Source organism: Lissotriton helveticus, chromosome 1_1 (genome assembly GCF_964261635.1).
Source record: "Lissotriton helveticus chromosome 1_1, aLisHel1.1, whole genome shotgun sequence".
Taxonomy (NCBI): Eukaryota; Metazoa; Chordata; class Amphibia; order Caudata; family Salamandridae; genus Lissotriton; species Lissotriton helveticus.
In genome coordinates, this window is record NC_136057.1 from 1,600,361,777 (window position 1) to 1,600,369,276 (window position 7,500).

The following is a 7,500-nucleotide window of genomic DNA, read 5'->3' on the forward strand; positions in this document are numbered from 1 at the left end:
GGACCTGCCTGAGCAAACTCGGAGGAAAAGGCCCATCGGCAAGGGGGCTAAGCAGCAGGTGCGTACCCAGGCCCCTGGGGGCCCCGGCGGGAGGGCCCGGGTCCTGCCTTCCCCTGATTCAGAATCGCCAGACCACACGGAGGTCTGACTGACCCTCTCCCTAGTAATCCGGAGGAAAATTACCCCCCTTTCTTGTAATCCGTGCACTAGAGGTGACAGAGGGGACCCAAGGCGCAAAAGTACCCGACCTCCTGGAGCCCTCGCTGGGATCCGGGAGGCAAATGGCACCTCATCGGGACTTCCAGGAGATGGGTGCCCCGAACGCCCGGGGGGTGGGCTGCCCGGGACCCGTGGAGCCCGTCCTGGGCACTCTGACCTGCTGTTGGCCCGGGGGAGGGACCCCAGACGACCGGGACCCGTGGAGCCCGTCCTTGGCACTCTGACAAGCCGTTGGCCCGGGGAAGGGAGCCCCAGACGACCGGGACCTGTGGAGCCCGTCCTCGGCACTCCTGTATGCCGTTGGCCCGGGGAAGGGAGCCCCGGACGTCCGGGACCCGTGGAGCCCGTCCTGGGCACTCCTGTATGCCGTTGGCCCGGGGAAGGGAGCCCCGGATGTCCGGGACCCGTGGAGCCCGTCCTGGGCACTCTGAAATGCTTTGGCCCGGGGAAGGGAGCCCCGGACACCCGGGGGGGAGGACTGCCCGGGACCCGTGGAACTCGTCCTGGGCACTCTGACATGCCGCTGGCCCGGGGAAGGGTGCCCCGGACGCCCAGGGCCCGTGGAGCCCGTCCTGGGCACTCTGACAAGCCGTTGGCCCGGGGAAGGGAGACCTGGACGCCCGGAACCCGTGGAGCCCGTCCTGGGCACTCTGAAATGCTTTGGCCCGGGGAAGGGAGCCCCGGACGCCCGGGGGAGGACTGCCCGGGACCCGTGGAACTGGTCCTGGGCACTCTGACATGCCGCTGGCCCGGGGAAGGGTGCCCCGGATGACCGGGGCCCGTGGAGCCCGTCCTGGGCACTCTGCCATGCCGTCAGCCTGGATGGAGCCCCGGACGCCCGGGGGGGCGAAGGCCCGGGACGCATGGAGCCTGTCCCGGGCACTCTGCCATGCCGTCGGCCTGGATGGAGCACCGGACGCCCGGGGGACGACTGCCCAAGAGCCATGGAGCCCGTCCTGGGCAATTTGACATGCAGTTGGCCTGGAGGAAGGAAGCTCCGGGTGGCCTAGGGAGGTGTTGCCCAGGCATATCCCATCTGGTCCCCATGGCAGAGAACCACCAACCCTGGAGGGGTGTCCGGGCATACCCTGCCCCATAGTAATCCGGAGGCAAATTACCCCCCTTTCTTGCAATCTGTGCACGCGAGGTGACAGAGGGGACCCAAGGCGTGAAAGAACCCGACCTCATGGAGCCCTCGCTGGGATCCGGGAGGCGAATGGCACCTCATTAAGACTTCCAGGGAAGTTCGGCCATCTGGTCCCCCCCATAGGAAAGCGTTGCGGGCGACCAGATGCCCGAGGGGATCCGGGCGACCAGATGGCCGAGGGAATCCGGGCGACCAGATGGCTGGGCATGGAGGTGAAGCCGCCTGGACTCTTCCCCACCCCGTCCCCGTCCCGGGACGAATGCCCGGGACGCATGGAGCCCGTCCTGGCCACTTGACGTCCCGTCCTGGGCATTGAACCATGCCGTCGGCCTGGAGAAGGGAGCCCCCGGACGCCCGGGGGAGGACTGCCCGGTACCCGTGGAGCCCTTCCCGGGTACTTTGCAACGCCGTTGGCCTCCTGGAGATGGGTGCCCCGGATGCCCGGGGGTGGGCTGCCCGGGACCCATGGAGCCCGTCCTGGGCACTTTTACATGCCGTCGGCCTTGAGGTGGGTGCCCTGGACGCCCGGGGGAGGCCTGCCCGGGACCCGTGGAGCCCCTCCCGGGTACTTTGCCAATGCCGTTGGCCTCATGGAGATGGGTGCCCCGGACGCCCGGGGGGAGGACTGCCCGGTACCCGTGGAGTCCTTTCCGGGTACTTTGCAACGCCGTTGGCCTCCTGGAGATATGTGCCCCGAACGCCCGGGGGGAGGGCTGTCCGGGGCCCATGGGGCCCGTCCTGGGCACTGTGACATGCCGTCGGCCTGGAGGTGGGAGCCCCGGACGAGCGGGGGAAGGCTGCCCGGGACCCGTGGAGCCCTTCCCGGGTACTTTGCCATCCCGTTGGCCTCCTGGAGATGGGTGCCCCGGACGCCCGGGGGAGGTCTGTCCGGGGCCCATGGAGCCCGTCCTGGGCAGTGTGACATGCCGTCGGCCTAAAGGTGGGAGCCCCGGACGCCCGGGGGAAGGCTGCCCGGGACCCGTGGAGCCCTTCCCGGGTACTTTGCCATCCCGTTGGCCTCATGGAGATGGGTGCCCCGGACGCCCAGGGGAGGTCTGTCCGGGACACGTGGAGCCCGTCCTGGGCATTGAGCCATGCCGTTGGCCCGGAGAATGGAGCCCCCAGACGCCCGGGAGAGGTGTTGCCCAGGCATATCTCATCTGGTCCCCCGGGCAGAGAACCACCAGCCCTGGAGAGGTGTCCGGGCGTACCCTGCCCCTAGTAATCCGGAGGGAAATTACCCCCCTTTCTTGCAATCCGTGCACGCGAGGTGACAGAGGGGACCCAAGGCGTAAAAGAACCCGACCTCATGGAGCCCTAGCTGGGATCCAGGAGCCGAATGGCACCTCATCGGGACTTCCAGGGAAGCCCGGCCATCTGGTCGCCCCATTGGAAAGCATCGCGGGCGACCAGAGGGCCGGGATCGAAAGGACTCCCAGCTCCCCATCCATCCCAAGCCTTCGCGGTAGGGTTCCTGACTGCCTGCCCACGCAAGGCAGGGCTCTTGGACCCCGGCTGGGCCTCAGGCGCAGGTTGGACCACCGGAGCTCTAGGGCCCGGACGACCTGGGGGAGGAATGCCCGGGACCCGTGGAGCCCGTCCTGGGTACTTTGACATGCCGTCGGCCTGGAGGTGGGTGCCCCGGACGCCCCGGGGGAAGCTGCCCGGGACCCATGGAGCCCGTCCTGGGTACTTTGACATTCCGTCGGCCTGGAGGTGGGAGCCCCGGACGCCCGGGGGGAGGTCTGCCCGGGACCCATGGAGCCCGTCCTGGGTACTTTGCCAATGCCGTTGGCCTCATGGAGATGGGTGCCCCGGACGCCCGGGGGACGAATGCCCGGGACGCATGGAGCCCGTCCTGGGCACTTTTCCATGCCTTCGGCCTGGAGCCCCCAGACACCCAGGGGAGGACCACCGTGAAAACCATGGAGCCCGACCCGGGCACTCTGCCATACCGTCAGCCTAGATGGAGCCCCGGACGCCCAGGGGACGAATGCCCGGGACGCATGGAGCCCGTCCTGGGCACTTTTCAATGCCGTCAGCCTGGATGGAGCCCCGGACGCCCGGGGGACGACTGCCCAGGAGCCATGGAGCCCGTCCTGGGCAATTTTACATGCAGTTGGCCTGGAGGAAGGAAGCCCCGGGTGGCCTAGGGAGGTGTTGCCCAGGCATAGCCCATCTGGTCCCCATGGCAGAGAACCACCAGCCTCGGAGGGGTGTCCGGGCGTACCCTTCTCCCTAGTAATCCGGAGGAAAATTACCCCCTTTTCTTGTAATCTGTGCACGCGAGGTGACAGAGGGGACCCAAGGCGCGAATGTACCCAACCTCCTGGAGCCCTCGCTGGGATCCGGGCGGCGAATGGCACCTCATCGGGACTTCCAGGGAAGTTCGGCCATCTGGTCGCCCCATAGGAAAGCGTTGCGGGCGACCAGATGCCCGAGGGGATCCGGGCGACCAGATGGCCGAGGGAATCTGGGCGATCAGATGGCTGGACACGGAAGTGAAGCCGCCTGGACTCTCCCGACCCTGTCCCCGTCCCCGTGCCCGTGCCCGGGATGCATGGAGCCCGTCCTGGGCACTTTTCCATGCCTTCGGCCTGGAGCCCCCAGACACCCAGGGGAGGACCACCGTGAAAGCCATGGAGCCCGACCCGGGCACTCTGCCATACCGTCAGCCTAGATGGAGCCCCGGACGCCCAGGGGACGAATGCCCGGGACGCATGGAGCCCGTCCTGGGCACTTTTCAATGCCGTCAGCCTGGATGGAGCCCCGGACGCCCGGGGGACGACTGCCCAGGAGCCATGGAGCCCGTCCTGGGCAATTTGACATGCAGTTGGCCTGGAGGAAGGAAGCCCCGGGTGGCCTAGGGAGGTGTTGCCCAGGCATAGCCCATCTGGTCCCCATGGCAGAGAACCACCAGCCTCGGAGGGGTGTCCGGGCGTACCCTTCTCCCTAGTAATCCGGAGGAAAATTACCCCCTTTTCTTGTAATCTGTGCACGCGAGGTGACAGAGGGGACCCAAGGCGCGAATGTACCCAACCTCCTGGAGCCCTCGCTGGGATCCGGGCGGCGAATGGCACCTCATCGGGACTTCCAGGGAAGTTCGGCCATCTGGTCGCCCCATAGGAAAGCGTTGCGGGCGACCAGATGCCCGAGGGGATCCGGGCGACCAGATGGCCGAGGGAATCTGGGCGATCAGATGGCTGGACACGGAAGTGAAGCCGCCTGGACTCTCCCGACCCTGTCCCCGTCCCCGTGCCCGTGCCCGGGATGCATGGAGCCCGTCCTGGGCACTTTTCCATGCCTTCGGCCTGGAGCCCCCAGACACCCAGGGGAGGACCACCGTGAAAGCCATGGAGCCCGACCCGGGCACTCTGCCATACCGTCAGCCTAGATGGAGCCCCGGACGCCCAGGGGACGAATGCCCGGGATGCATGGAGCCCGTCCTGGGCACTTTTCAATGCCGTCAGCCTGGATGGAGCCCCGGACGCCCGGGGGACGACTGCCCAGGAGCCATGGAGCCCGTCCTGGGCAATTTGACATGCAGTTGGCCTGGAGGAAGGAAGCCCCGGGTGGCCTAGGGAGGTGTTGCCCAGGCATAGCCCATCTGGTCCCCATGGCAGAGAACCACCAGCCTCGGAGGGGTGTCCGGGCGTACCCTTCTCCCTAGTAATCCGGAGGAAAATTACCCCCTTTTCTTGTAATCTGTGCATGCGAGGTGACAGAGGGGACCCAAGGCGCGAATGTACCCAACCTCCTGGAGCCCTCGCTGGGATCCGGGCGGCGAATGGCACCTCATCGGGACTTCCAGGGAAGTTCGGCCATCTGGTCGCCCCATAGGAAAGCGTTGCGGGCGACCAGATGCCCGAGGGGATCCGGGCGACCAGATGGCCGAGGGAATCTGGGCGATCAGATGGCTGGACACGGAAGTGAAGCCGCCTGGACTCTCCCGACCCTGTCCCCGTCCCCGTGCCCGTGCCCGGGATGCATGGAGCCCGTCCTGGGCACTTTTCCATGCCTTCGGCCTGGAGCCCCCAGACACCCAGGGGAGGACCACCGTGAAAGCCATGGAGCCCGACCCGGGCACTCTGCCATGCCGTCGGCCTGGATGGAGCCCCGGACGCCCGGGGGACAAATGCCCGGGACGCATGGAGCCCGTCCTGGGCACTTTTCCATGCCTTCGGCATGGAGCGCCCCGACACCCTGGGGAGGACCACCCTGGAAACCATGGAGCCCGACCCGGGCACTCTGCCATGCCGTCGGCCTGGATGGAGCCCCGGACGCCCGGGGGACAAATGCCCGGGACGCATGGAGCCCGTCCTGGGTACTTTTCCATGCCGTCGGCCAGGAGCCCCCTGACACCCAGGGGAGGACCACCGTGAAAACCATGGAGCCCGACCCGGGCACTCTGCCATACCGTCAGCCTGGATGTAGCCCCGGACGCCCGGGGGACGAATGCCCGGGACGCATGGAGCCCGTCCCGGGCACTCTGCCATGCCGTCCCGACAAATTCGTACGGACTCCTAACCTTCCGACACGGATCGGAATCGAGCCCTTTCTGACCCAGCAGATTTCAGGTTGATTTGCTATATACTTTACGTACGATTTTATGGGGGCCGATTCCGATCCGGTACGTAAAAGCAAATACGACCGACATGTCGGACAACCACGTACACCCAGGGGATAGGACTGCCCGGGTCACATGGACCCCGTCCTGGGCACTCTGATCTGCCGCCGGCGCCGGGGATCGAACCGTGATCACCAGATGGGGATATCCCAAAAATCTGGCATGGATACGGCCCGCCAGGACAGGTTTGGGCACCCCTGTTGTACGGACTCCCAAGCCCTACGGTCCTTCTGACACGGATCGGAATCGAACCCAGCAGATTTCGCGTTGACTGCCTCTATATCAGGGGTGCCCAAACCAGTCCTGGCGGGCCGTATCCATGCCAGATTTTTGGGATATCCCCATCTGGGGATCACGGTTCGATCCCCGGCACCGGCGGCAGATTAGCCCAGCACCAGGTGACTCTGGGAAATAGCTGGCGCCGCGGCTAGGGCGGCTGACTCCGGAATCTGGAGATTTTTTTATTTAAGGTTTTTGTAGAGCGCGTAGTAACCCTCGAGCATCCCAGAGATCAGGGTTCGATCCCCGGCACCGGCCGCAGATTAGCCCAGCACCACGTGACTCTGGGAAATAGCTGGCGCCGCGGCTAGGGAGGCTGACTCCGGAATCTGGAGATCACGGTTCGATCCCCGGCACCGGCCGCAGATTAGCCCAGCACCAGGTGACTCTGGGAAATAGCTGGCGCCGCGGCTAGGGCGGCTGACTCCGGAATCTGGAGATTTTTTTATTTAAGGTTTTTGTAGAGCGCGTAGTAACCCTCGAGCATCCCAGAGATCAGGGTTCGATCCCCGGCACCGGCCGCAGATTAGCCCAGCACCACGTGACTCTGGGAAATAGCTGGCGCCGCGGCTAGGGCGGCTGACTCTGGAATCTGGGGATCACGGTTCGATCCCCGGCACCGGCGGCAGATTAGCCCAGCACCATGTGACTCTGGGCAATAGCTTGCTTAATCTTCCCAACGGCCCCTAGCGCCTAGAGACCCTTACGGGTGATTGTGCGCCTTACAAATGTGGATTATTATTATTATTATTATTATTTGGGCCGATTCCGATCCGGTTCGTAAAAGCACATCTGCCCGAATCTGTCGGACAACCACGTACGCCCGGGAGAGGACTGCCCGGGACCCGTGGAGCCCGTCCTGGTCACTCTGACCTGCCATCGGCCTGGAGAAGGGAGCGCCGGACGCCCGGGGGGAGGACTGCCCGGGACCCGTGGAGCCCGTCCTGGGCACTCTGACCTGCCGTCTGCCCGGGGAAGGGAGCCCCGGACGCCCGGGGGGAGGACTGTCCGGGACCCATGGAGCCCGTCCTGGGCACTCTGACCTGCCGACGGCCCGGGGAAGGGAGCCCCGGACGCCCGGGGGAGGACTGCCCGGGACCCGTGGAACTCGTCCTGGGCACTCTGACATGCCGCTGACCCGGGGAAGGGAACCCCGGACGCCCGGGAGCCGTGGAGCCCGTCCTGGGCACTCTGACAAGCCGTCGGACCGGGGAAGGGAGCCCCGGAC